At 43.2% G+C, this 20,314-nt stretch overlaps 1 protein-coding gene and 1 long non-coding RNA gene across 4 annotated transcripts in view; one reads left to right on the top strand and one right to left on the bottom strand.

Moving 5' to 3' along the window:
* pde4ba (phosphodiesterase 4B, cAMP-specific a) overlaps nt 1–20,314 on the top strand; it is an 832,714-nt gene that overhangs the window by 725,373 nt on the left and 87,027 nt on the right. The window lies entirely within an intron of this gene.
* Nucleotides 1,515–20,003, bottom strand: LOC137372889 (uncharacterized). The gene is made up of 3 exons (XR_010975519.1): nt 19,949–20,003; nt 11,129–11,266; nt 1,515–1,811 (listed from the first exon to the last, which is right to left on the bottom strand). It is a non-coding gene; the product is annotated as an uncharacterized lncRNA (long non-coding RNA).

Raw genomic sequence — 20,314 nt, 5'->3', positions numbered from 1 at the left:
ACTTTATATCCTGCTGATTGCTCTATGCTTATGTGTAAATACATTGAGAATCTTATACAGCTATACAGTTCTTGTTGGCAATAATAAACACTCCAGTGAGCCTGTGCGTCATTAGCATGTAGTTTGGCATGTGAAATGTGTTAATTGCTACGATGCAAATTTATTCACTGCTAACATTTACCGCCTACAGTTCTAAATAAAATAAACTTATCTTATTCGATCCCATAAATGTGGACTGGATGTACGGATTTATGCCTCATAAGGAGTCACAACTGGGAGCTAAATCATGAGAAAAATGGAAAAAAATGGTTCCCGTCTGTGACTATAAATATCGCAAATCTAGTCTGTTTGAACTAAACAAAGTCCATTCATCTAATTGGACAAAATGCACCCACTCTTACTAGTACAGGCATTTATTGGCTCAAACTGCCAGATTATGGTGCCAAATAAATAGGGCCTTGATCAGACTGCTCAGTCTTTTCTTTGTGATTTTAACACCAATGACTTTAAATTAGACACTTAAAATTTATTTTTACTTCTTCTGTGTGATTTTAATAGAGCTGAAAATAAAAGCGATTCTGTTCATGAAGCTGGCTCACAGTATGAAATAGTATCATGGTTTCAATGACAATAGAATACATTTTGTGATACCCTGTAGCACTGGTGGGGTTCTGCGTCGCTGACAGATTTCTTATATCTATTGATTGCATGCTGGACCTTGCAAAAGTTTACCCAAGTATGCCTGAATGTTCAGGCTGTAATTATCTCTAAGTACAACAATAAAAGAGGAATTATAAGGCCCAATTCCCTGATTGAGCATTCACAATGAGGATTAGTACTCAAGGAGAGTGCGAGTAATTTAAATCTACAATTTCTAACCCTGAGTATCTGCATGGCTACTCCTTGTCAGGTTCAGGGAATCAGCCTTATTTACATTTCACTTGGACAGTCCTAAAATATGTAGATTTTATTGGGCAGTCAGAATTTATTTTTACAATCTAATCTAATCACAAATGGTAATTTATGCCATTTCTTTGGGTTTTCCATCATTCTTTTGCCAAAATCACAGCACAATTATGTTATGTTTATATCAAATAAAATGGACCTGAGTAATTGAAAATCCCCAAACCTACCAAACTAGTTGGGAATTTTATTAGAACTACTGGACTTGGCAAACTTGTCAATTTCCAAAAATGTCAGGTTGCTAACGGGGTAGGGGCCATTTTTCTGACATTACCATCTTGCATATGCCAGTTCACGAGGTTGAAAAGGGTCTGTTACAACCAAGGCTGGAGGAGTACAGTGTCTTTCTCCAGTTCCACTTCTCCACGGGTCACAACATATATTTAAATGTTTTACCCAGTTACCGATATGGCCAATTATAAACTTTATCTCTTTTAGTTTCAGAACAAAATCCACCAACCAGGTTTCTTTAATAAACAACAAAATTATTAATTTATTACAAAACAAGATTTATTCAATAAAAATGCAAAGCTTATTAACACATGTGTTGAAATATGACAGTTCCCATCTAAATTAACCCAACATCTATGCACTCACACACCAGTTAAAGAAAATAATAAAGAAGTTTTCTCTGCAGAAATCTCTTTACAAACAGACAAAAAAATACTTTGGCCAAATACTTGTTCATTCTTGAAGATAAAAGGTTATGATATGGGATGTCCTTTGGTCTGGCATCCGGATACACATAGACGGTTTCACTGGGATCTTTTGGAGGCTTAGTCTGGCAGGCTTTTCAGGAGAAATGCGGCATCAGTTTCTCTATTTCCCACACTGGGCTCTCCGGGTATCTCAAAGAGATGGAAAAGAATGAGTTGATGGCTTCTCTCTTAGCAGGCTGACCCCCAACTGACTCAAAACAATATCCAAAACGAAACCAACTCTTGACACCATAAATCTTGACATGTCACTTCTCTGTAAACAACTCCCCTCATCCACAAGGCTCCTGCTGTTTACTTAGCTTAAGATATGTGACTTCCAGTAAGGATTTGTTTTTAAACAAAGTCTCAAGTCCTTCCAGTGACCTTTATCAAAAAAAAACAAAGTCTAGCATCTATGGAATTTCTTCAGTCTTTCAAATGAATCAATTTCCACAACTTTTAACACGTGTCCTCAAAAAATACTAAAAAAACTGTAGCACTTTCATAACAGGACACAGATGTTTAATGCTAGATTTCCATCCCTTTTGTGAATGGCATTTCTAGCACGAGTCCATAAATCATGCAGCAATGACACTGAGGTAATGCAGTTACACCTCATTATTTTCTTTCGTCTTGAGCGCATGCCACTTTCAATTGCCACCCATATAAATTAGACATTCAGATTTGTCAGTGTGCCTTTAGATGAAAAGTTATTTAGAGGAGCTGTCAGCAACAATTTTGTATTTCTGGAACTAAATTTCCAGTTAATACTAAAATCTATGGAAGGATCAAGACTGCAGAGGAGTTGGTATCAACCATTGTTCAATGGCTGAAGAAGGGTCACTGGCTGAAACATTAACTCTGCTTCTCTCTCCACAGATGCTGCCAGACCTGCTCAGTATTTCCAGCGTTTCTTGTTTTTATTTCAGATTTCCAGCATCTGCAGTATTTTGCTTTTATTATTATAGTTCAATGGTGGCATTCTTGCCCTTTAGTCAGAAGGTTGTAGGTTCAAGTCCCATTCCATAGGTTTGAATGCATAATGTAGACTGAAAAACCAATGCAGTACTGATGGAGTGCCACACTGTCAGAGGTTCTGTCTTTCGAATGAGACATTAAACTGAGACCTCACTCAGGTGGAGGTAAAAGATCCCATGGCACTATTCGAAGAAGAGCAGGGAAGTTATTCCTGGCATTCTGACCAATACTTATCCCTCAACTATTATCACTAAAACAGAGTAGTTGGTCATTATTATATTACTGTTTGTGGGACCCTGCTGTGGGCAAACTGGTTGTTGTATTTCCTACATTACAACAGTGACTACACTTCAAAGTACTTCACTGACAGTAAAGCACTTTGAAATGTCCTGAAAGGTGCTATATAAATGCAAGTTCACTCTTTCTTCTTGGATTACAAACTAATGCTGAGATTTGGTTGTGCTAGGGGAATGGGCCATATGACGTTTAATCCAGATGCGTGTAGTGTCATGTTGGTAGGATCGACATAGAATACACATCATTCACAGGGAATGATACTGAAAGCAGTTGAGAGAGAAAAGCTAGATTTTACCTGTCTGACTCTTTTGGATGGTAGATTTTGCTAATATTTGTGTGATTTTTTTTAATGCTTTATGTTGGGCTTATTTTGTACAGTTTGGATCAACAACATTTTAGGGGTTATAGTTTGGAAATTCCAACTATAGAGTGCCAATTATATGCTCGCAAGGAGCAGTCACATTCACAGGGAGCACATCGTGGGAAATCATGAACAGGAAGCTTGTGATTTTTCATCCTTTCATTTTACTGTGTAACCCTAATTTCTCCATGACTGCTGCTCCCTGCTAAGAACATAGGATAAATCCTTTCAGGTGTTACCTTGGGGAATTGGAGAATTACAAGGAGGAAAATTTAGATACCAGGAAGCAAGGCTATATTGCTGCTATCCACCATTGCTCTGCAAGCCAGTGCAGAATTATTTCAAAACGATGGAGGATCAATACACGTTGCAGCTCAGATTCATGGGGGGAGATCTTCCAGGTGTTCTGTGCCATGCTGCAGGCATTGACTTGATAAACTGTTTAATGGAAAGCCTTCTAATCCCCCTTTTGGCCTGGCCCACAGTCATCAGGGTAACAAGATGTCCCTTGTATGCAGCACTTGCTGCTGCAAGATTTCGACAGCAATCTTCTAAAAGCCTTACTGTTACTACAAATGCTCCTAGCTACTTTCCAGAGTTTCCACTATATCAGGAGTCACCATGGGGAAATAAAATTGCCCTTTGAGTTGTTGCAGGCATTTAAGACCTGTGATAGAACATGGATTTCTGCCTGCATAAGGCATGTACTCCAAAAGGAGGCAGTGATCAGACATAATGCAGTTATCCACTTCAGGTGACAATAGAGCCAGATTTAGCACACCTTGGATGGAGTGTGTACAAACTGCACATTGCTAATTTGTACTGGAGCACTCTGATCACATGAAAATCAATTTAGTGGTGTTTGACCATTGACTAAAACGTATAGAATTGGTGCACAGTGACGTAGCAGTGCCAAGAATTTTTCTTATCCTTGTAACTGAGGTCCCTTTGCTTATCTTATTCAATCCACACTACATTCCCTGGATATTTTATTTCTGGCAACATTTCAACTACTGCAGTTATCCTTGTGGCGGATGTCATTTTTAGTCCGCCATCCCACCCACCCACCCCACCCCACCACTCCACAGTCCTGATGTTGCTGAGTTATTCTCCTGTGCAGAGGTTCCACAATTGCCAGCCACCCTCTGGAACATCAGCCAAATGCCATTTTTCCATAAACAAGCCTAAATACAGAATATTTACAGGTTGTTTGACAACAAAGTGTATCACAGCCCATCTGATTCTCTACTCACCTGATATAAACCTTACATGTTTTTCCAGAGTCATTTGAGCAACAATCTGGAATGGAAACCTTAACTAATTGTTCCTAGATTAGGGATGCCTAGGTAATTCCTAAATCCAATACCAGGATGTCAGCCTTGTCCCTGAGGTAGCACGCTCACCTCTGAGTCAGAACGTTGTGGGTTCAAGCCCACTCCAGAGACTTAAGCACATAATCTAGACTGACACTCCAATACTGAGGGAGTGGTGCATGGTCAGAGGTGCCATCTTTCAGATGAGATGTTGAATCAAAGCGCCATCTTACTTCTCACATGAACACTGATGGCACTGTTTGTAGTTTCCTATATTCAAACAGTAACTATACTGAATTGGATGTAAAGTGCTTTTAGACTTCTTGAGTTTGTGAAAGGCGCTATATAAATATAAGTTTGTTCTTTCATTTCCAACATCCTGACTGAACTCAGCTAGCTCACTACAGAACTGGGAGTAAAACCTGGGATCTTCCTGAGCTATGTGGCCAAATTCTGCAGTGGACAATGCATTTACCAACTGAGTCATTGCAGGAATTGACAGGAATATTTTAACATCTATGATTAATCTGGAATTAATATTTTTGTGACATTTAAAGTTTTCTACCAGCCTTGGCCTTGATTTGTATCATAGTCTGCTGCCTTTTTGCACATGATGTTACTTTCCTGATCGCAGATGTGGAAATATGAATAATCATTTACGTGCTGTCTGAACCCCTGTGTTCCTAATATTCTAAGAAAATTAAATTGTAGAAGCAAAGTAAATAGTTGTATGAGAAAAGTGGTGAGATTTCATAGAACCACACTGAATCAATTGGAATTGAGTTGGAAAAGTCCCAGTTTCCAAGTTTCAAGAAGACTTTATGTCATTAGTGATGTACATCCTGCCATTTGTGTGGGATAAAGATTTACTGGTTCAATTTAAACTTGCTTCAAAAAGAGATGAGCAATTTTGATGCCAAAAAGGCAAGTACTTTCAAACTGGAGTACATGTACATTAAAATAATATGGCTGCATCAGCTTTCAACCATTACATTCCTCACTGTACTTCCTCAATACTTTGATATGAAAATAACAAATTCTAAAAATCTTCAATAAAACCAAAAGAATTGCTAGAAGTGCACAGCAGGGCCAGCCAACATCTGGAAGAGAAAAATAGCTCAACATTTCAGTTGAGACATTTTCTTAAAACTGGTGCCTATTTTTCTCTCAGATGCTGTTCATTTCCAGCATTTCATTTTTTATTGAATATTTCCAAGAATCCTTAAGCAAAAAAGTTTTTTTAAATCCTCCTGTTCTCAACTAATGTGCAAACATATGGGCCTGGAAATTCCCTAGGGGGGTTAATCGGTTCCCCACCATAACAGCCGTGTGAGAACAGTGGAACTCCCAAGGAAACGTTAGGCAGGATTTTATCCTGCTCTTGGAGACGGGAATGGAGATGGGGTGGCAACACAAAATGGAAAGGGGTGACATCAGGTGGTGTGCCCAATGATGTCTTGATCCCCTGCCATTTTGTCTGCGGTGGGGAAGGCCGAGGAGGGCGTTCCCGCCCCAGTCCAATTGAGGCCCTTGAGTGGACAATTAATGGCCACTTAAGGGCAGCCTGCTGCTTCCACTCCAATTTTATTGAAGTCAACCTAGTGGCCTAGTGGGCTCGGGATGGGGGGTGTGCGTGGTACCTTCTCTGGGGGTAATCCATGACCCTCTCCAGTGGCGATGGCTGCCCCCATGGCAGGATCCCCCCCCCCCCCCCACCCCACACTCACTAACCACCCACCCTTTCACCGGGGCCAATCTGACTGGCCCTGGCGACCCCAACCCCACTTATCTGTGTTTCTGGATGACCGCTATCTTGTCCTCTGTCGGCCTCCTGCAATACTAGCGGTGGCCACTGCTCCCGGTGGTGCTGCTGGTACTGCAGAGCTGCCGGCCCTCCAACTGGTTGGCAGTTCTGGAGGCAGTAGCTCATCCCTTAAAGGGATGGCGTCCCTGACGGCGGGCAGTTAATTGGCTGCCTGCTGTGAAATTGCACCGGGGATACGATAGAGGGCCGAGGTCGGGTTCCCTCCCCCGCCCAACCACCATCTTCCGGCCCACCGCCAGGACCCCATCGCCGGGATAAAATCCCGGCTGTTGTGTTGATGGGCAGCTTAAATTGCCCTGCCCTGAGTCTATTAGGAACTGATCGGTTTGCATTTTAACTGCTCTCCTGAGTAAATGACAAGGACACCTGCCCAAATCCAGTAGAATCCTTTTTAATATATGCAATCCAACTGCAACTTTTACTGGGAGGGAAGCAGCAGTGAGCTTTCTGCCAGACCAGTCCAGCACATGTGTGGATCAAATCAACGAGGTCCATAAAGAAATAAAAGAGCTCCTCTGGGCTCCAGAACAACATCTTTAGGCTGCCACTGTCACGATCTATCGCTTTCCCTCCTCATTACCAAGCAGGGAATGGTTAGGAAGTTGGCCGGCAGCATTTAAATGAGGCCAGATGTTGAAATACGCCAACCTCTTTTTTTTTTGCTGCAGCAAGTGAGTTTTGAATTGACTAAAACTCACCTGCCAAAAACTGCACTTCAGTTAAAATCAGTGTCACATTTTCCAGCCAGATGACTGGGTAACAACTAATAATTTGATCCATAGCTGATTCTTTTTCCTAATCTAGCCCTGGGTACTGTGGCCAGTTGTAATGCTCTGACTGCTGCGCTGGCTGAGATCAATTTAACAATGTTGAATTGTATTGTGTATTCTATAGAAGTAAGAATTGATGTTTCTCTGGTGCTGATTTTAGGGACCATATTGAGAATTAAGAGTATTTGCAAGTTTGACAGTTATTGTCAAAGCTAATCTGGAATAATCAGAATCCAGTTCCCAATCAGTAAATCCATTTCATGTGTTCTTGGTTATCCTCAACACACAACTCTAAAAGCCGGTTTCATGCGCCCAAGTAAATATTTCAGTTATGCTATTGACGTCATTGAAATCATTAATTGGACATGAGGCCCTCCCAGCTGCAGAACCTGCCAAAACACTGAACACTGAACTCCACACAAACTGTATTTAAAAAGGAGCTTCAATATCACTGACATGCTTTCATGATGTCCTTTTCATGAAACTAAATCGAATGAATATTAAATAACAATTCTACTTTATCAAAAATACACATTTTTAATAGCCAAAAATATTCAATATTCTAAACAGGCATTCTTTTTTTTTCAGGTTTTTAGTCTTAACTTTTAACTAGTCTGAGAATATTCTTTGTTTTGGCTTTAATTTGTGTATTTTCGGTTACATTCAAGCTATTTAAGGCTTTTGGTCCTCATACACAGTTTATCAAAAAAATTCTGGAAAACATGTTCAGATTTGAAAATCCTCACAATGGACCAGTCCTTCTGCATTTATTTCAGCGTTATGAAAAGAAAAATCATGGTGATGCTTTCATTTGCGAGGGCCTTCCACTCGAGCATCATTCCAGGTCTTCAACAGATAATCTAGGTTGACACTTTGGCTCTGATTTCACTAGGGGGTTGGGTGTAGGGGACAGGTGCAAGTACAGCGCACACAAGCCTAAAAGTGGGCGGCGAACCCAGAGACATCAAGCCCAGACAATCTTAATGGCCGAGCCCCATTAACTGCCTCAGATTCCTGCCTGAACCCTGCCAGATCCACAACCTGGCCAACAGACAGGACAGGGGTATTCGAAAGGCAGGAGGCCACATCTGGGGATCTGTAGGATCAGTCTCCAGCAGTTAAATAAGTGGTGAGGGTTCTAGCTGCTTTCAGCAAGAGTTTCTGGCTATGATTGGTGGTGGAAGGAGGGAGGAGCATTGGGCAAGGGACACCCATGTCTTTCGTGTGAGGACTGGAGGAGCACAACTGCTCCTCCTTGCCCTTAAGGAAACCTAAAATTAAATTTAGCTACTTACCAGCCATGGCCCCTTCTGGACTTCGATTCAACTCCTGGCAGGTTTGGCCTGACAGTGAAGCCATCACTGCTCACCTGCCCAGACCCCCAACTAATATTGCAGTTGGGTCCCAATAACATCAGGATTAGAGGGGGTAAGTGACTACCCTCATTTTAACTGCCCCCTTGGCCAGTTTCCACCAGGCAAGTGATTTAAAATCGGGGCCTGTGCTGTTGTACTGATGAATACTCATTACCCTCCCCACAGTTACAAATCACTATCTTCCAGATTAAGTGAATGGTGTGTGCTATTCCCGTGCCACCCGATTCACAATTGTTTTACCGTGGCGTGCAGCAGTCGGAATTGTGCAGTTGAGTCTCATGTCTGTGCTCTTCTCTCTTAAAGTCATCTGCTAAACTAACACCAGCATTGGAATGGATGTTTGCCTCCAGGCTTGGCGCCAGCAAGGGTGAATCTTCTCGGAATAGCGGTGAAGGTATGGGGTGGGGGGGGGGGGGGGGGTTTACATGGAGGAGCAGCGGAGGGTACTCAGGAAGGGAAGGGTGGGGTTGATCAGGTGCATGGAGGAGCAGGGAGGGTGGAGTGGAGCGTCTAGGGTGTTGAATGGTTGCTGTTGATGCTGAAGCTGCATGTTGTCGGCTGTGGGGATGGTGGGTGGATTATAGCATTCAGTCTGAAGAAATTTGGCAATGGCCTAAAGAGAGGGATGAGTGCTGTCAACGTAGGGGGCAAATTGAGGGTACTGGACAGGAGAGGAAACGGTCTCAGTCAATGGGGACTAATGGATTCTGTAGGGGGGAAGGGCAAGACTAATGGATGGGTATTCGACAACTTCATATGGAGGGGAACGGGACTCGGCAACAATGGTGAGGTTGATTTGAGGAGGATCAAGGGTAAGAGTCGGCATGCCGATAGTAACAGGAGTAGGAAGGGGGATGGGGGATGCCATGAATAAATTGATGATTGCACTGTGCACAGTAATGGGGGGAGGCTAGATGGTAATGGAGGAAAGGTTAACGGTAACATTGAGTGGCTCAAGGGTGATGGGCTCAAGCTGGAAGGTTGCAGGAGGAGGTTGGAAGAGGGAGGAGCCTTGCCCTAAATTCCACGCACACCATTTTCTCCAATGATATCGGTTCTTCACATGGCCACTCAAGGATTGCAAGGAGAGTGGAAGGAGACAAACGATAGTGAGTGTGTCTTCTACCTGGCTGCAATTTGAAGGCAGATATAAGGGAACTGCTCATTGCCTCAATGTTTTATTTCACTGGCAACAGAGGGCTGAATTGCCACACTCTGCTTATTTATTGTTAAGAAAACCCGCAGTGACATCGGTCTCATAAACTCAATTTGTCTAGTACCATGGGAAGAACAGCAAAGGGATGACTAGGGAGGGCTCTTTTCCCTCAACTCATGATGCCTGAGCACCAGCAACAGGCAGAACAGGAAGATGCGGATGCTCCGAATAATAACATCCAGGAACGGCATTATCAAAGACGGGCACTGGCAAGTCATCGCATGCTCAGGACAAGGACAAATTATCTTCAAATCTCAAAGAGGCAATGCAAGAGATGCCTAAGGATGCCACATGAAATGGTCACAGATAAGATCCTGCGGCATGACTGCAGCCGCTTGGCTTTGGTGGGAATCCCATGCCAGTTGCCCTCAAGGTGACTGCTGCACTCAATTTATTTTTGCTAGCAGGTCATTCCAGGGATCCACGGGTGACGTATTTGGCATCTCACAGTCTGCAACCCATAAATGCGTCAAAGAGGTTACTAATACCCTTTCTCGACATGCAAATGATTGCATCTATTTACCTGTAGATGAGGACAGCCAGGCAGCAAGGTCTGCAGCCTTTGGTGCCATCGCTGGGTTCCCTCTAGTGCAAGGGGTGATCAACTGTACTCATGTGGCCATTAGAACTCCCTGGGATCACCCTGCTGTATTTGTGAATTGCAAAGGCTTCCACTCTTTAAACGTACAACTGGGTTGTGACCACAGGAGAGGAATCATGCATGTTTGCACACGTTTTACAGTGAGCTGTCATGATTCATACATTTTGAGAAAGTTCTAGCTGCCAGCAGTTTTCGAGGAACCAGCCGAAGTGGACAGATGGATCCTGGGTGACAAGGGTTTCCCCCTTTGTACATGGTTGATGACACCAGTGCGGCATCCCCAAAGTGCTGCTGAAGAGAGGTACAATGCTCCTCAGGCATCCACCAGAGCCATCATTGAACACCCCATTGGATGCTGAAAATGCGATTCCCCTGCCTTGATTGGTCTGAAAGGGCTCTTCAGTATGCGCCACAGAGCGTGTCAGGAATAATCATTGTCTGCTGTGCCTTGCACAACCTTGCAGTTAGATGCGGCAACATTCTGTAGGCGGAGGAACAGCAGGCTTCCTCAGATGAGGAAGACTATGAAGAGGGTGAGGAGGAGGACAACAATGCTGTCATCGATATGAAGACCATGGAGAGACAAGCAGGGGATATCAGGGAGAACCTAATTTATGCACGTTTTAGCCAACAATAAGCACATGATCAAGGAATGTTAAGAAGAGAAACATAAAAATTCCCCACAGAAATTGACATATGCCTGAGGTCTTATTCATCACTGCAAACTTACTGAAGCATTGCTGCACTTTCATGTGATTGGCAGTTGAAATCTTCTATGGGCTACGATGGAAGCAACTACACACCACTGCAAACGGCGTTAAGTTATAACCACAGACCTTGCAGCTTTCAGAGACTCCAGTGCGGACACCTGCAGTGGAGACACAAACAGAGGCACAATAAGCATCAGCTTCGCATGAGTTCAGACACTTTCAGTAGATGTGCACGTATGTCTGCAAGACTGAAAATGACACTTCATCCTTATGCCTTGAGGATTCTCCCTTGCCATCTGATATGGCCCTGCCTCCCTTCTTGCTATTTTTGTAGCCTCCTCTTCAACTGGTGTCACCACTCTAATGTCTGCTACACCACCTCCTATCCTGGCTCACATGTACTGATTGCGTGTGCATTTGTCCTGCAGGAGACAGTACGGATGGAATGAGAATTCTTTTGTTAAGAATCACAAACATTGTAAACGTGCATTGACATCACTCATTCAGGAGTGGCTTTCGCAGAACACATCCAAGCACATCAAGAATAGCAGTTGTCAACTTATGCAAACTCACTTAGTGTATGGCACCAAGGCTGCTCACACAATCCAATGCATGCCTTGTTAGTCCTCTTAAAGAGACAGAGCCAGTGTGATAAACAGTGGAACAGCTTTGCCAAGACCACTTACCCTCGCCGATCTGAGCAAGTAATCAATGCGTTTGCGACACTGTGCCCGGGTTCTGCGCATCACCCCACGGTTTGAGATCTCCTCTGTGACCTCCATCCAGGCCACCTTGGCCAGGCGGGAGGGTCTTCACACTTCCATCTGCAGGGAAGAGGACCTCCGGCTTTTCCCTCCTGGCCTGGAAGAGAACCTGCAGGGAGGCATCATTGAACTGTGGGGTGGGACGCTGCCTGCTGGCTGACATATTCTTCCGTGTGGCTGCAGAGATAAAGTAGATTATGTGAAGTTGGTGCTGCATTACAAAAATTAAGGGAGGCAAAAACATTTTGCATTGATTTCAAGCTTGCTTTCAGCTCCTATGCAGAGACTTACATGACAGGACGGCTTTTGATCCTTGAGGCTGCCATCACAAAATGCTTTATATCTGTGGCAATCTTGGTGCTTGGCCCAGTGATGGCGGGTTCCATCAATGAAAGGCTGTCCCTGCCGCCGAATCTCACGTGTCCCCCGTGCCCATTGCCGTACACTTCATTAGCAAATGTAATCACAGGTGAAACGAGAAATCTGGTGGAAGCGGAAGTTACGCCAACTTCCAGTTCTGCTGTCAGGAACACCATGGGACTCATGAGATTCCAGCCATAGAGTCATTTATGGCACTGAAGGAGGCCATTCGGCCCATCAAGTCTGTGCTGGCTCTCAACAGAGCTATGCAGTCAGACCCACTACCCGGCTCAATCCGCATAGCCCTGCAAGACTTTTTCTCTCAGGTGGCCGTTCAACTTCCTGTTGATGTCATTTATTGTCTCCGCTTCCACCACCCTTCAGGGCAGCGAGTTCCAGGTCACTACCACCCGCTGCATAAACAAGAGCTTCCTCATATTTCTCCCTGCATCTCTTGCCAAAAACTTTCAATCTGTGTCCCCTAGTCCTTGTACCATTTGTTAATGGGAACAGTTTTTCCTTGTCTGACCTATTTAAGCCTGTCATAATCTTATACACTTCTATTAAATCTCCCCTCAATCTCCTTTGTTCTAAGGAGAACAAACCCAGCTTGTCCAAATTAACCTTGTAACTAAAATCCTCCATCCTTGGACCATTCTGGTAAATCTCCTCTGCACCCTCTTAAGGACCCTCCCATTCTTCCTGAAGTGTGGTGACCAGAACTGGACGCAATACTCCAGTTGGGGCCTAACCAGAGCTTTATAAAGGTTCAGCATAACTTCCATGCTTTTGTACTCAATGCCTTTATTTATGAAGCCCAAGATCCCAAATGCTTCACTGACCACTCTGTCAATATGTTCTGCCATCTTCAAAGATTGATGCATATGCACCCTCAGGTCCCACTTCTTGCACAATCTTTAGAACTGTGCCATTAAGTATATATTGCCTCTCCCTATTCCTTCTGCCAAAATGCATCACCTCACACTTCTCTTTATTAAATTCCATCTGCCAGCTGTCTGCCCATCCTGCTAGCCTATCTACGTCCTGTTGCAGGCGGTTCATATCCTCGCTGTTTGGTGTCATCAGCAACTTTTGAGATTATATATATCAAAAAAAGCAGTGGTCCCAACACTGACCCTTGGGGAACACCACTGTCTACCATCCTCCAGTCAGAAAAGTAACCATTTACTACAACTCACTGCTTTCTGTCCTTAAGCCAATTTTTTTTATCCAATTGGACACTGACCCTCCTATTCCATGACCCTTAATTTTGTTAACCAACCTTTTATGTGGTACCTTATCAAATGCTTTCTTAAAATCCATATAAACAACATCTATCACATTCCCTTCCACAACCTTCTCTGTTACTTCATCACAAAATTCAATTAGATTAACCCTGTACAACTGCAGCAAAACTACCTTACTTTTATATTCCATTTCCCTTGCAATAAATGACTTGCTGTAACTGCATACTAACTTTTTGTAATTCATGTACCGGAGCACCCAGATCCTTCTGTACCACAGAGTTCTGCAATCTCTCTCCATTAAAAATATACTGCTTTGCTATTCTTCCTACCAAAGTAGGCAAGTTCACATTTTCCTATGTTGTCATCCATCTGCCCATTCACTTAACCTATCGATATTCCTTTGCAGAGTCCTTATGTCATCTTCACAATTTACTCGCCTACCTATCTTTGTGTCATCACAAAATTTAGCAACCATATATTCAGTCCCTTCAGCCAAGTCATTTATATAGATTGTAAATAGTTGAAGCCCCAGCACTGATCCCTGTGGCACTCCTCTAGTTACAGTTTGCCTACCCGAAAATGACCCATTTATCCCCACTCTCTGCTTCCTGTTAGCTAACCAATCATCTCCCCATGCTAATATGTTACCCTCTACACCGTGAGCTCTTATTTTGTGTAGTAATCTTTGATATGGCACCTTATCAAACACCTTTTGGAAATTCAAGTCCACCACATCTACAGGTTCCCCTTTATGTACTTGTTACTTCCTCAAAGAACTTTCATAAATTAATCAATCATGATTTCCCTTTCACAATACCATGTTGACTCTGCCTGATTGCATTAAGATTTTCTAAGTGCCCTGCTATAACCCCCTTAATAATAGATTCAAGCATTTTCTCTATGACAGATGTTAGGTTAACTGGCCTATAATTTATCAAGGCAGACTTCAGTCCCTAATACAGCGAAAGTATTTTTGAAGAAATTTTCAGCCAGATTCAGTTCTTTATACTTGAAATCTTTCAGAAGTGCCAAAACACTCATATTCTTGGAATAATCTCAGGGTCAGTCAATTCTGATTATTCTGCTGCACTTCTTTACTCCTGTGTCCTCTTGCTTCATGATTGGTTTAAAGGCCTGAGGTGCACCTGGATATCTTAATAGCTGGTGGTAATCCCATATTGCACCCAAAAGCAATAGCTGTAAATTGAAATTATCCTGAGAGCTGTTCAGTTTTGATTTTATTCAGCAGAATCAACATTGAATATGCTGTTCGTTTAGGAATGAGGGCCATATATGCTCCATTGTAGATGTTTGGTTCAGTCTGGATGCGTAAAGTCTAAACTTTCCCAAAAATTCACTGAGCATATGTGAAACTATGTCCCTGACAAATCAGTTCCCTTGTGGAATAAATTTGACAGTTTTGGTTACTTGTAGCTGAACTTTCCCCAATTCTGTATTGTGTCAGCTTTGGGTTGGTCATCTCTATGTGCCATTGTGGACATCCTTCTGTTCCTTCCCTTTCAGAACAAAGTTCATAATTCTGGTGAGCTGGCAGGCCTTGTTTCATTGCCAGGACAAGAAGGAACTAGCACTTCTTGTCAACGGCCAGCAGTATTGCTATGGAGCTAAAAGTAGCACTCCTGCACCTTGTTGCTCCACATAAAAATGTTACTAAAGATTTACTTACCTTTTTAGAGGTGGCCTCCATTCTATTTAAGGACTGCTGGTTAGGAATAGCTTAGTGTTGATGATTTTTATGGAAAGGTCAAGAAACATGCATTTGGCCCCTCATATTCAAGGCCGAATGCTTGATTTATTATATCTGAATATAATCCATCCCATTATGGGCACATACATATTTCAGGTGTCTTAGGGCACAGGAAGCATTGCCCCTCAATTGGTCCATTTTGCAACTGTTTTCTACCTGGAGAATAGAAACACCAAGGTATGATTTCTCTCCCAAGGTTTCTCTGTTCAATCCCCAGGTGTCACTACATTTATCTGGATTTTGGGAGGGGAAGGCACAACCTGGTTTGTAATGGAGGCAAGGTTTGCTTACGCAGGGGAGGGGACAGGATCATATTCAACATGAGGAGAATATCTAGCATAAAGACCCAAGAACAGGCCACACATTTCATAAGGATACAATTGTTTAGTGGTTATGGTTGGACTACCAATCCAAAGGTCTTGAGTTGAAGTCCCGCCTATTTAGGTTGTGAAATTCTAAGTTGGGATATACCAGCAGTTGATAATTTGCCAGCAGACAGGAATTTATTGGGCAGTCCATTTCCGTGCATGTTCCTTTTAAAGTAAGGATTGTGGAACAGTTCCTGCCTGATCATGATGTATGGCTATCAGGATTGTGGAGGCTGCATGGGATTTGGACTGGTGTTCTAAATGATGAAGAATGGCTGCCTGGAGTAAGAGACTGTAAGTGTCTGGGATTAGGAACAAAAATTGTAGGGGACCACCAAGAGTGAATTGTTGGCTGTATAGACTAATCCAACTACCTTTCAAGACAGGCGGAGGAGAAATTAGAAAATAGGGCCAAAGCACAGAGCTTTCTTATTTATTATTTGTATTCCAAATATATGTTTTTCAATATTTTGTGTTATTGCAGTTGAGAGAGGGTACTTTCAAAGTTGGTGGTGATCAGGTTATTTTTTTATTCATTCATGGGATGTGGGTATCGCTGGCTAGGCCAGCATTTATTGCCTATCCCTAATTGCCCTGGAGAAGGTAGTGGTGAACTGCCTTCTTGATACGCTGCAGTTCAAGTGGGGTAGGTACACCCACACTGCTGTTAGGAAGGGAGTTCCAGGATTTTGACCCAGCGACAGTGAAGGAACTGCGATATACTTCCAAGTCAGGATAGTGTGTGGCTTGGAGGGGAACTTGCTGTTAGTGGTGTTCCCATGCATTTGCTGCCCTTGTCGTTCTAAGTGGTAGACGTCGCGGGTTTGGAAGGTGCTGTCTAAGGAGCCTTGGTGCATTGCTGCAGTGCATCTTTTAGATGGTACACGCTGCTGCCACTGTGCGTCGGTGGTGGAGGGAGTGAATGTTTGTGGATATGGGTGCCAATCAAGTGGGCTGCTTTGTCCTGGCTGGTGTCGAGCTTCTTGAGTGTTGTTGGAGCTGCACCCATCCAGGCAAGTGGAGAGTCTTCCACCACACTCCTGACTTGTGCCTTGTAGATGTTGGACAGGCTCTGGGGAGTCAGGAGGTGAGTTACTCGCCGCAGGGTTCCTAGCTTCTGACCTGCTGTTGTAGCCATGGTATTTATATGGCTACTCCAGTTCAGTTTCTATTTATGGTAATTTCCAGGATGTTAATAATGGGGGAATCAGTGATCATAATGCCATTGAATGTCAAGGGGAGATGGTTAGATTCTCTCTTGTTGGAGATGGTCATTGCCTGGCACTTGTGTGGGGCGAATGTTACTTGCCACTTATCAGTCCAAGCCTGGATATTGTCCAGGTCTTGCTGCATTTCTACATGGACTGCTTCAGTATCTGAGGAGTCACGAATGGTGCTGAACATTGTGCAATCATCAGCGAACATCCCCACTTCTGACATTATGATTGAAGGAAGGTCATTGATGAAGCAGCTGAAGATGGTTGGGCCTATGACACTACCCAGAGGAACTCCTGTAGTGATGTCCTGGAGCTGAGATGATTGACCTCCAACAACCACAGCCATCTTCCTTTGTGCTAGGTATGACTCCAACCAGAGGAGAGTTTTCCCCCTGATTCCTGTTGACTCCAGTTTTGCTTGGGCTCCTTGATGCCATACTCGGTCAAATGCTGCCTGATGTCAGGAGCAGTCTCTCTCACCTCACCTCTTGAGTTCAGCTCTTTTGTCCATGTTTGAACCAAGGCTGTAATGAGGTCAGGAGCTGAGTGGCCCTGGCAGAACCCAAACTGAGCGTCAGTGAGCAGGTTATCGCTGAGCAAGTGCCACTTGATAGCACTGTCGACGACACCTTCCGTTACTTTACTGATGATCGAGAGTAGACCGATGGAGCGGTAATTGGCTGGGTTGGATTTGTCCTGCATTTTGTGTACTGGACATACCTGGGCAACTTTCCACATTGCCGGGTAGATGCCAGTGTTGTAGCTGTACTGGAACAGCTTGGCTAGGGGTGTGGCAAGTTCTGGAGCACAGGTCTTCAGTACTATTGCCAGAATGTTGTCAGGGCTGATAGCCTTTACTGTATCCAGTGTTTTCAGTCGTTTCTTGATATCATGCAGAGTGAATCGAATTGGCTGAAGATTGGCATCTGTGATTCTGGGGACTTCAGGAGGAGGCCAAGATGGATCATCCACTCGGCACTTGTGGCTGGAGATTGTTGCCAATGCTTCAGCCTTGTCTTTTGCACTGATGTGCTGGGCCCCCCATCATTGAAAATGGGGATATTTGTGGAGCCAGTTAGTCGTTTAATTGTCCATCACCATTCGCGACTGGATGTGGCAGGATTGCAGAGTTTAGATCTGATCCATTGGTTATGGGATCGCTTAGCTCTGTCTTTCGCATGTTGCTTCTGCTGTTTGGCATGCAAGTAGTCCTGGGTGTAGCTTCATCAGGTTAACACCTATTTTGAGGTATGCCTGGTGCTTCTCCTGGCATGCCCTCCTGCACTCTTCATTGAACCAGGGTTGGTCCCCCAGGTAGAGTGGGGGATATGCCAGGCCATGAGGCTACAGCTTGTGGATGAGTACAATTCTGCTGCTGCTGATGGCCCACAGTGCCTCATGGATGCCCAGTTTTGCGTTGCTAGATCTGTTCGAAATCTATCCCATTTAGCATGGTGATAGTGCCACAGAACACGATGTGAAGACGGGTCTTTGTCTCCACAAGGACTGTGCGGTGGTCACTCCTACCAATACTGGGTTCCAATTTACAAGAGGGTGGAATGTTGGAGCGTGGAATCTGGATAGTAGCAGATACAGAATAATACGCATCAGTTGGAACCATTGAAAGCAGCCCTAATTGAAAATGTATCAAACAAACAACATTGAATTACTTCACAGAACAAACACAAGGTACAAAAAAGCCTGCAATAATTCTGTTTGCATTTACCGATTGAAAACAATAATAGAGCAATAAACCTCCACACTGCCTGTGATTATTCTCCTGTCATTACTTTGTTGTTTACACAAGAGTGTCAAAGTTTGATAAATCCACTCATGACTAGCCTGTTATTTAATTTATATTGGCTAGCAATACAATGGTGAGACCTAAACCAAATAAATAAGAATATTTGTCATAAAACAGACTTTCCCTTCTATGCAATGAGCTAATAAACCAGCCACCCCAATAAAATACTGCAACTAATGCCTATCTATTTGATTTCAAATATTTCTCTTTTCTGCCCCCTTCCAATCTATTTCTTCCCAACTCACGAAGGTGGCAAAGCATTGGCACTGGCAGCTCTTTGGTTGCTCACCCGAAATGGTCATTCTTGGTGTGTGCCTATAAGTGTTGATGGGCTAGTGACTTCAAGGGAGAGGAAAATCAGGTGGGAAGTATAATAGGTGGCCGATCCACTGCAAGTTTTCACCAGGGTGCAAATGTTAAATGCTACTCATTATGACTTTCTCCACCTACTTGTCAACATACAGTACTAGCAGCTCTGGTCCAGTGCAATTATCACTGTAAGCTCAGCTAATGTTTGGAAAGTTTTCCAGTTCTACACAATATTATAGTAAAAGGACTCTAAGAAATTGCCTTGATAAAACTGGAATTGGTGTTAGCAGCACTGAAATTTTCAGTTCATCAAACAAAAATGAAATTTGCACAAATTTTGCATTGAAGGATACTTCAATTAAATCATTTGTCTTTATCCCAGAAGGAGAAAAGAGGAGGCAAAAATTGCCAATGTTTCAGCTCTTAATTACTATCCAGTGATCTTGAACTCCTGAAAGATTTGAAATTCAAACCTCTGACAGGCTGAATGAACTGACAGAGTATATTTGAGACTCCAGTGAATGACTAATGTAAGCTACTTCTACACAGCAGTTGGAGTTTGTTCCAAGTATTAACAATGAAAGGTCCAACCCAAGGACCAAACAAACTTTTAGCTGGGGAAAATGAACTTTCACAATGACATAGGTCCAGTTTCTCCATGTGATGTAGAGTAGGAGACTCCATGCAACATATTATTTGCTATGCCACAGTTGTTTTACGCTTGTGCTTAGCAAATTGTTTCCATAGAACTTAAAAAGTTAGGCTAAATTTGCATGGTATGTGAAGGATATGAAATTAAGAACATCGGCACAGAGTACCAATGAGAATGCTTCACACAGCTCTTCTGCTTGAGAAATTTTCTCCAAGACAATCTCATCACCTGGAACTCTGTCCCTCATATGCCAAAGTTTAAATGATGACTGACTCATTACTTGCGTAACAAGATGTTTGAGCACACATTAAAAACTAGGAAAAAAATCAATTAACTTCATTATTATAGTACCTTAACTTTCCCAGCGTCCAACTGCATCTTGAATTATTCTAAATGCTGGAAATCTGAAATAAAAACAGAAAATGCTGAAAGTGCTCAGCAGATCTGGCAGCATCTTTGGAGAGAGAAAGAGAGTTAATATTTCAGGCTGATGGCCTTTCATCAGAATTGGAAAAAGTAGAGATCAACAGTTTTTAAGTAAGTACAGAGGTAGGAAAGGGGAGCAAAAAACAACAGGGAAGGCCTGTGATAGAATGGAGGACAGGCAGGATTAAATGGCAAAACGGATGATGATGCAAAGCAACAGAGGAGGTGGTAATGAGACAAACAAAGAAAGATAAAATAGATTGAGAGTAGCTGTGAATGGCAACAACAGAA

This window comes from Heterodontus francisci, chromosome 8 (assembly GCF_036365525.1).
Source record: "Heterodontus francisci isolate sHetFra1 chromosome 8, sHetFra1.hap1, whole genome shotgun sequence".
Taxonomy (NCBI): Eukaryota; Metazoa; Chordata; class Chondrichthyes; order Heterodontiformes; family Heterodontidae; genus Heterodontus; species Heterodontus francisci.
Note: the sequence above shows the minus strand (reverse complement) of the source record. Positions and strands in the feature narration are given on the sequence as shown.